This window comes from Colius striatus, chromosome 3 (genome assembly GCF_028858725.1).
Source record: "Colius striatus isolate bColStr4 chromosome 3, bColStr4.1.hap1, whole genome shotgun sequence".
NCBI classification, from domain to species: Eukaryota; Metazoa; Chordata; class Aves; order Coliiformes; family Coliidae; genus Colius; species Colius striatus.
The window spans coordinates 94,040,853-94,051,246 of NC_084761.1; positions in this window are offsets into that span (position 1 = coordinate 94,040,853).

Below are 10,394 nucleotides of genomic sequence, written 5' to 3' on the forward strand. Positions count from 1 at the left end.
ACCTTTGAGATTGAATCCAGCCTTTACCAGTCATCTGCTTTCAACTCTTGGGGGATTCAAAAATCCTGTCCTCTTACAAACAGGGATGCTAAAACAGGTAAGGAAAGGAATGCAACCATGAGCACAGAGCAAAGTCTGCTGAGCTCCTTTACCCCTAAGCCTGAGGGCTTGAGATCAAGGCTGTCCAATGTCCTGGCATGACTTAACTTCCTTTCCTAAACAAGAAGTCTAGTCTCCCCACATACGCAGCAGGGAGAAAACAGGTTTCCCTGGAAGTTGAGTTAAAGTATCTCCAGCTTGGAGTCAGGCTGTGGAGATTTCTACACCTTTCTCCTGAGGATACAATAATCCAGGGTAACTAAATTTGAGTGTTAACATATATTTTCCTTATTTTTTAATTCTTGGATGCTCTCTCAACCCATAACCTTCAAACTTTTTTACCCACATGCCACCCTATTGAATGGTAGCCTGCAGAGTAGAAACAACAACTTGCCTTGATCTGATGTCTTTTATGTGGCTTTTAAAGATTCTGAGGAGCAGTCTAGGTTATTAGAACTATGTTATCAAAGAGAAATAGGTCCTATCATACCTGGTTAGATAATACATCTGAGAGAAAAAAGCATCAGTTATTTCCATCAATGTGATTTGCAATGGTGAAGTCAGGTAGCTTTACAATTGCATCTATTACCCTCAGCTGGATTTTGATCTGAGAAACTGAAAATCAAATTGAGGGTCTGAACTCTGTGAAGTTCTGACAGTATCAGTGCTGCTTAAGTTAAATCAAAATAAGGAAATACAACGCTGTGCAAGGCCAGTCTTCATGTGAATAGCAGGTAAGACCTCTGACTACTGACATTTTACACTTTTGCAGGAAGAGACAGAAATATCTGTATCTGCAAACTTGCACATCCTCAAGATCAAGTTTCAAACTAAAACACACTTTCCAATGTCCATAGCAACATCCTAAGACACAAAGTTGTTCCATGAAACACTTCCAGCATGATTCATATAACCTGCCTCAAGTAATCACCAGTGCACACAGCAGCACGTGTATGAAGCAGCAAGAGGCATGGCCTCCATGCTCTGTAGCTAGTGCTGCCCAGTGCCATATGTATGTTCTGGCTCATGTAGTGCAGATCTGCTTCAATCCCCTACACAGCACAGCCTGGACCTGCACAGTTCCTCCTAAAATCATGCTGCAATGTGCAGGTGATTTCCCTTCACTATCACTCTGGAACACACAACTTTCACAATGTTCAAGTCTACTGTCTGAGCCCAGCATAAGTCTTGAGAAACACACTATAAAAAGTCTTTTCTAACACTGTGTGGAAGGTCCAAACAAATAAACCAAAGTCCCAGTGCTTGCTAGGAGAAATTTCCCCCTCTAGTCTACCTTATAGTGTGATGTTTGTGTCAACCACTTGATCATTCACACACATCACAAGATGAAGAAACCAGCACTGGCACACTGAATCACGTTATGCCTTGCTGTGGCTTTAGAGTAATGCTTTAAAGACACCTGAACATTCCTACTTGGGGAAGTGCTGCTCCATGGGCTTATGAAGTAGTACTAAAACAGCACCCGGACTTTAAAAAGATGGCAGAGCCTCTTCACTGGGTTTTCAGTCCATCTCAAGTAGGCCACAATGTCAGAAATACTTGAGTACTGGCCCAAGAAGAGTGATTTTATCTGGACTAGATCACAGTGTTAGTTAAATATGGGAAAAGAGAAGTTTAAAGAAAGTCTGGGAAGAGCTCAGTACAGGAGAAAACCTTCTGAGACTTCCTGGCCCAGGGATTATGTACCTGTGACCCATATACCAATGTAACCAATCTAGTGATATGGGCAAAAAACTGCTCAAATGACTTGCTTTGATTTTCTTTGCCCTTTTCACAGTTAACTCATGGCCTGTATACCCTTCACTCTAAAATTGGCTCAGACTTGAAGCTGTTCATGAATAGCTGGGGTGACACACTCTAATAAGCACTTAAAAGCAATACTAATATCACATCAATTAGAAGACTGAAAACACACCCTTCAGAAGAGTACAGCTGTGCTAGTAAACCTCAAAGAAAAAGCTACAGCACTACCCTGTTCATTCTCCTCTTAATACACTTTAATTCAGTAGGGAAACCAGTTTAGCTCATATTGCTTGAAATACTTCTCTAGTACAGGCTGTGCTTTCAGGGAACAAGATTACCCACACTGCTATACCACCAAATCTTCCTCTGTGCTAACAAACTCTAAAACCTGTTTCTTTTTCATCCCCAGGAGGTCACACTAATTCCAATTAAGCTAGAATTTCACTTTCTTTTGCCATGCCCTGGCTCTTAAAAATAAGCCAAAGCTAAACCAGTTTAAAGCAAAAATACAAGAAGCCACATAACCAGACAGTTGAACTAGACTATGCTCTTCAAATGATACTGATGTTAAAGGCAAAATGTTAGGGAAAGTATTGTGGTGTCTTAAGTGAGCCTACTCCCTCTAAGCCTACCCAACAATCCAACCTGGAAGTCACATATGGAGCAACTGGCTTTCTGTGCTTTGCACACAGCCTGGACAAAATACGAACAAGGAAAACATCATTCACAGTGGTCTCAAGGCTTGGTGCCAAAAGGCATCTAGAAACCCATAAAAGCAATCAACCTTTAGCATTATTTCTAGGGATGGCTCTCGTAGCCACGGGAAAGCAAAGTCCAAGGGAACATGAAAGAAGAGGGTGAAGTACTGTGTAGTGTGCCCTGTAACTCTAAATAACAGTGCCAAGATGTGGGATGATCAGTTCACAAATGATTAAGGAAGGACTAAAGTTGAGTTGACTGTGTCTGCCCTGGACAACACAACTGCCATCTTTGCACAAGTAAAAAGCTGCTTGCAAGCCAGAGCATGAATTTCAGTGCAAGTCTTATGACATATACTTTAACTGAGCCAGTATCACCCCAGGAGTGTAGCTCCAGTGGGAGCCCAGAACAAGGAATGACAAACTTCTTTGACAAGCCAAAGTTAACACATACAACCAGCTGAAAAACTATCACCAGCTGTGTGGGTACTGATGAAGCCTGAGGAATGGGAGATGCAGAGAGCTTTCTCACACTGTGTGCATGGCTAATCCCACCTTGCTTTCCAAAGCAGCACTTCTCAACTGTTTAACATACAGATCTTCATAAACCTGGCTCTGATGAGGCTTCTGGCTGAGTCTGCAATGACTAGGTATTGAAACACTGCTGCCTGACATGGTTTATCATCAGGGTCTAGTATAAGAATTCATTACCCAATAAAAACCTCATTTTCAGAGGGTACAGTGGCCAGGTGATTCCTTTAGAGCTTTTGAATCTTGTAGAATGAGTCATCCAGAAGTGTTCAATATTCTACAGCTCCAGATTCACATAATTTAACCACTCCAAGCAGAGAGGTAAAAGATGGACAATAACTTGAGCTGATACATAGAAGAAAATCCAGTGACTTAGTTCTGGACACTAGATGAAAGTCCATCTTGCACTTGCCAATTTTTTCTTATACAAAGACATTTAGTGAGGAAAATTACACCAGTTTGCTCAAGTGTACTGAATTGTAAAGACAGCTACCCACAGAAAGATCAATTGAACAATATTCTCTATTAAAAAACCCAACAAAAGGCAAAATGCAATGCAACCAGGCACAAGCCCATAAAAATGTGTCTATCACATGCAATATTCACTCTATTTCAATTTGCAGAACTTTTCACTGGAAGACATCTCTTTGTTTCAAAGACAAATGTCTTTTTCCCCAGACAATATTCTACATGTATTTCCCTTGACTTAGCAGTGAACTGCAGAACCTTCCTGGCAGGCAAAAACCAACCAAGTGCATGCTACAAAAAACACTGTAATGTGACAAGGTAAAAACATTACAATGGGATATTAAAATGGGGGTTTGTTCATCTTTTTCATGGCTGACCACTGCAATGAACAGACTGGATTACAGAGAGCAGAAGTCTGGTTGTCCCAGTAACTTCTGTTGTGCCTCTTGGAGCAGTCCTGAACCCTGTTGTGTCCTTGTCCTAGCATTTTGCAGTAACTGATGAATTGCACTGAAATGTATTCTCTGCAGAGCTTTAAGTATCACCCTTCATTATTAGAAGAGCCAGTTTCATTCTTCAATATCATAAAAAGGACTTAAGATTCATCCTTCTTTGTAACTTTATCACATCTTAGTCCTCTTTTCTTAGTGTTGTCATTTCTATTTCTCATTAAGTCTTTCCATTTTTCACCTCTTAACACTATTATCCCTCTGGTTTGGCTCAGTGTGTTGGCTGAAGATAAGGTTATGCTGCTGAGTGATGAATGCAGAGCTACAATAACCTCAGTGTAAGTCTCCTACTTCAGTCTAACACTTGGAGCCTTGTTAAGCCCAAGAATTGGTTTCTCCCAAGAGAGAAATAGCTCTAAAAATAAAGACACAAAGTTTATAACATTTGCCTTGGTTTTGGAACCTTAAGGAGTTGCTCTACTCATTTTTCTCTCCATGGTCACAAGATGACTCTTCCCATATATCACATGAAACAGGGGCAGGGTTCCCCAACAGTAACTTGGCTGGGGAACACAGAGCAACACCATGAGCACAATGGCATAACCTGCTTTAATGCAGCTCTTGGCACTCACCTGCTGCTACACACAGGTGTTGAGCTCCAGTTTTGTCAGTAGCATACAGCCAAGCACAGCATAACCTCACCTGTTTTCCTTAAGCCAAACAAAGCCAGAATATCCTGATTCACAAGAAGGATACAGCACCTTGTACTGGTCAGAAGCACAGGTACCCAGCACTTCTGAAAACACTTGGTAGCCACTTTTAAGAACCATGATCTGACAATTTTGGTCTCAAACCACATGAAAACCCATACACATAAATAAAGTCTGCTACTTTTTATTTTCTGGGTAGTTAGTGGATTTTTAGACAAATATATATGCCTTGGATAATGTATTTCAGAGAATCATAGAATCCTTTCTGTTGGAAAAGACATTTTTAAGATCACCGAGTCCAACCACTAGCCTCTCATTGCCAAGCCCACCACTAGTTCATGTCCTTCAGCTACAAGTCTTTGCAATATCTCCAGGGATGGGGACTTCCCCACCTCCCTGGGCAGCCTGGGGCAGGGGCTGACAACCCTCTCAGGGAAAAAGCTCTTCCTAATATCCACTCTACATGGTTTCCTGATGAACTACATGGAGATAAGTTCAGGAATAAACTGATATATGTCTCACTTAAATGCCAACCATGCAGTGAATTGTAAATGGTCTTCAGTTTGGGCAACTGCAGGCTCCTTCTCAATGGCAATCACACACATCAACAGCCCTCTCCTAAATGACACGTCTCTGCCCACTTCCCGAGTGGGGTCACAGACCTGCCCTTTTTCCTTTTAACTACACCTGTAAACCACTTGTGACACACAGAAATAGAAGAGCACATTGAGATCTTTGCTACTACTGCCTGTGGGCAACCAGTTCTATAAATATTAAGCTGAACTCAGGGTCTCCAGCTTTCAGACTCACAAGACATTTTTCCTGGCAACTGAGAAAAACACTTTTTTAAAGAACAGCTTAACTAACAGTTTGCAACCATGTCATTAGAGACTTTGCAGAGAATCAAAAGCAGCAGCCTTGCAGAACTGCCATACTGACCTTGCCATTTTTATGCCTCCACAAAGTTTACACAAAGCTATTTGCATCAGGAATTTGGGGCGACTGTTCAGATCAGCTTTTTATCATTAAGCAATGGTCCGTCACAGAATAGACCAGCTACTGATTGTCACAAAGGGACTGCTCCTTAATAAAAGGATAAGGACTAAGTGTTTTGGTAATACCAGATGTGACATTATTACTTTTAAATAAAAAGTAATGTTCATGCTGCATGATGAAATCAATGAATAAATTTCATTGTAGCTCTTCCTTTATTTTTAGGCTCGTCCCAAAACAGAATCACAGAATCTCAAGGGTTGGAAGGGACCTCAAGAGATCATCCAGTCCAACTCCCCTGTCAGAGCAGGACCTCCTAGAGTAGGTCACACAGGAACTCATCCAGGTAGGTTTGAATGTGTCCAGAGAAGGAGACTCCACAATCCATCTGGGCAGCCTGTACTCTGTCACTCTGACAGTGAATAAATTCTTTCTTGTGTTTCTTTAGAACCTCTTATGTTCCAGCTTGTACCCATTGCCCCTTGTCCTATCATTGGACATCATTGAGAATAGCTTTGCTCCATCCTCCTCACTCACTCTTTACATATTTGTAAACATTAATGAGGTCACCCCTCAGTCTCCTCCAAGTTATAGAGCCCCAGCTCCCTCAGCCTTTCATCATAAGGGAGATGCTCCAATGCCTTCATCATCTTTGTGGCCCTGCACTGAACTCTCCAGCTGCTCCCTGTCCCTCTTGAGCTGAGGGGCCCAGAACTGGACACAATATTCCAGATGTGGTCTCAGGAGGGCAGAGTAGAGGGAGAGGAGAACCTCTCTTGATCTACTGCCCACACACCTTCTAATACACCCCAGGCTGCCATTGGCCTTATTGGCCACGAGGGCACATTGCTGGCTCATGCTCACTCTGCTGCCCACCAGCAGCCCCAGGTCCCTTTCCCCTACACAACTCTCTAACAGTTCATTCCCCCTGTACACTCTACACTTGCCCTTGTTGAATTTCATTAGATTTCTCCCTGCCCAACCCTCCAGCCTGTCCAGGTCTCATTGAATGGCAGCACAGCCTTCTGGTGTGTCAGCCACTCCCCCCAGTTTAGTATCATCAGCAAACTTGCTGACAGTGCCCTCCATTCCCTCATCCAATCATTGGTGGTGCTTACAGATGTTAACACCAGGTGAAGCTGCCACTACAAGGCACAGGGTCTCATATGGTAGATTAAAACAACTAGCTTTGGGGGTTCAGTACCCTTCAGGGTTTACAAAAAGACAGGTGACCACACAAGGCTGAAAACAAGAGTGCAGTTCTTGATTTACAGATGTCTAGAAGCAGTGAGAAGGGTTTAAGCTCATTTCTAGTGGGTATGGTACAAGTGTATCAAAAGAAAGGAGCTCTGCTCCTATCTAAGGTGGCACTGACCACAGCTTTTACTGATCACAATGGACAGAAACAGAAAGCAGTATTAACTATGTGTATTTATACTTTCCTTATTTCAAGCAAACATAATTATCAGCTCACCAACATACCACCTGCCTCTCCTGTACCATTTGCTTTGCTCAGCTGTTCTTCCTAAGCTCTTAAGAAAGACTTCTTTTCAGAAGGAACTAGGCTGAGAAACGTACCTGTCAAAACTGATCAGACAGAATGAGCACTCAAGTACCACTGAGGCATAAAGGGAAAAATCCAGCCAATAAACCAGGTCAAGTCTTCCTGTTTCATCACAGTTCACTTGTATGCTCAGAGAGAAAACACCAAAGACAGCTTAGACTTCCATGAATGTACTACTTATAAGCTGTCCTTAAAAAACAAAAGGAGAGATATTCACACACAGAGAAAATATTGTTGTTGGACTGTCAAGTACAAAGAAAGCAGAGCTGGGAGACTGCTGCTACCTAGCGATGATTCATGTTACAATTAGCTTAGTCTTAAAGGGAAAACTAGAAAACCAGATGAACTTTCCCCATTTTCTTTTCAAAGAAGGGAATAAAATAAGTTTTTATTCTTTGGATTACTTATTCTCACCAGTCACTAGAATATTTGCTGTGGTTACTTCAGCTCTTATTGCAATTCAAGAGCTTCAAGTCTAAGACATAGAACAGGTACCCCAAAAGATGGTGTATTATCAATCAAAATGCCAAAAACCAAAATATACACACAGATGTTAATCCATGTTCCTTCTCAATTTTGCACCACTATTAATTTCCTGTAGTCATCCTTGAGCATTTTAACAAAGAGCTGCTTTACCATCAGACTCAATCTCCAAGTGCATTGCAAAGGCTATCGAGCCTCAGGGAGGGAAGAAGTGGGTAGGGTTTGGTGAAAATGAATGAGACCAGAAAGGTAGCTCATGCCTCTACATGGAGACATGAAACAAGGTGGGTTCACTTGAGATGCTAAAGACTGGTTTTATTTCCAAACTAGTTTGAGAAATCAACCTGAAAGGAGAGAGCAGCATTGCTGTCTGTCTTAACTTCCAGGGTGCATGACAAAGGTTCTAGTACTGAGTCAGACTGGGATTCCTGGTGAGCTTCAGTAATAAAAGGCACAAGAAGGCAGCTGGCACTTATGCTGAGAGGTTGGTACAGGTGTATGGGTGCACAGGCACACATTTTGTGAGTTGGGCTCATTCTCAAGTCTTCTGTTAAGACTTAAATGATTCATGGCTTAAGTGCCAAAATCCACTCAAACTTTACAAAGACTGGTGCAAGAAGAGTTTCCCAAACACATCCACTTTCACTCTCAAAAATGACTTCTCATTCTTGTCTCCAATGTGACTTATAAAAATACAAGTAAATAGAGAGAAGTCTGGTAAAGCAGAAACGGATCACAGAGTCACAGAATATTAAGGCTTGGAAGGGACCTTGAAAGATCATTATAGAATGGTAGGGGTTGCAAGGAACCTTTAGATATCATCTAGTCCAACCCCCATCCAGAAGCAGGTTCACCTAGATCAGGTCACATAGGAACATGTCCAGGTGGGTCTTGAAGATCTCCAAGGAAGGAGACTCCACACCCCCTCTGGGCAGCCTGTGCCAGGGCTCCCTCACCTCAACAGGGAAATAGTTTTTTCCTTATGTTTAAGTGGAACTTTTTGTGTTCCAGCTTCATCCCATCACCCCTTGTCCTGTTACTATCTACTATAGAAAAAAGGGATGTCCCAACCTCCTGACACCCACCCTTTAGGTATTTATAAATGTTAATAAGATCTCCCCTCAGTCTCCTCTTCTCCAGACTAAACAGCCCCAGTTCCCACAGCCTTTCCTTGTATGAAAGATGTTCCATTCCCCTGATCATCTTGATGGCCCTGTGCTGGACCCTCTCCAGCACTTCCCTGTCCTGGTTGCATCCAGTGCAACCCCCCTGCCAGAGCAGGGCCACTTGGAGTTGGTCACACAGGAACTCATCCAGATGGGGTTTGAATGTGTCCAGATAAGGAGACTCAACAACCCATCTGGGCAGCCCCTTCCAGTGCTCCCTCACTTGAACCGGGGAGAAATTCTTCCTTGTATTTCTTTGGAACCTTCTGTGTTGCAGCTTATTTCTATTTTATTGGTATAAATGATATCATAAAGTAATAAATAATATCAATAAAACATATCATAACAATAAAAGTATACTGAATAGCCAGCATACTTTACTGGTGTAATTTTCGTATTGGTATCTTCTGGGAGAGTTCAGAAGACACAGAAGCTAAATACTTCAGATGAAGTGAAATTGAAAGCAGTCTGACATCATAGTGAATAACACAGGTGAAGACAGAGAACATCAAGTATTACCTGAACATCCAAGTGATATCCAATACACTCTTGCTCATTCATTTAGCATCTCTAAACATACTTTTCCAGACATGTTTTACACATTTTTAAAAATGTGGAGAATAAACCCAGCCTAAACCAATATACTATAAGGAGCTATTGGTAGGCCATAGGAACACAGTCTTAAACCAAGATCTACTTGTTTATTTTCATGTTGAAATGCAGCCAGTGAGAAAGCAATGGGAACTGCAGGTGCTCAGTATCCCTCAGCAAAAAAAAAACCATAAGCAATTTAAATATTTTTTTTAAAAAGTCAAAGTAAGAGGTGGATTTTGCAAAACTGGAAACAAACATGTTGCCTAGTAATAAAATAGACTCTTAGACTCTGTATTGAAAGATAATGATTTGCCTCCGTTTCTCCATTTTCATTGACAGAAGCACACTCACAGAAGATCCTCAGTAGCATAGCAATTCAGTTCAGGCATTAAAACAATGATATGAGAAGGCTCAGGGACAGTTTAACATTATTGTACTTTTATATTTTACTACTTGAGAGAAGTTCAAGGATGTCTTTTCAACTTTAAACCTTTGCTATCTCTTTTTTTACTTGTACGAGTTTAATTGTGGAGGAAGTTTTGTGACATGCCACATAGGAAAGGCAGGGGAAAACAAAAGTCTTCCCTTGGGGCAGAATAACTGTGGTAGGAAAAATACTAACATTAATTAAAATATCAGAAAACAGGTAATTTATGAAAGCTTGTTCAGCCCAAGATTTTCTGCCACTTGATTAAAGAGGAAATGCTTCCAGCTTTAGTCTGTTATTAATTTTTCTTTCCCACTTCTTGAGGGGAGAGAAGACAGAATGCAGAATAATGTACAGAAGTCTAGGCTAGACAGATCCCTTAAGGCAAAGGTATAAAGTTTCAAGTTCAAGGTATTAAACCCACAAAATCACACAGCCAAATTCTGCC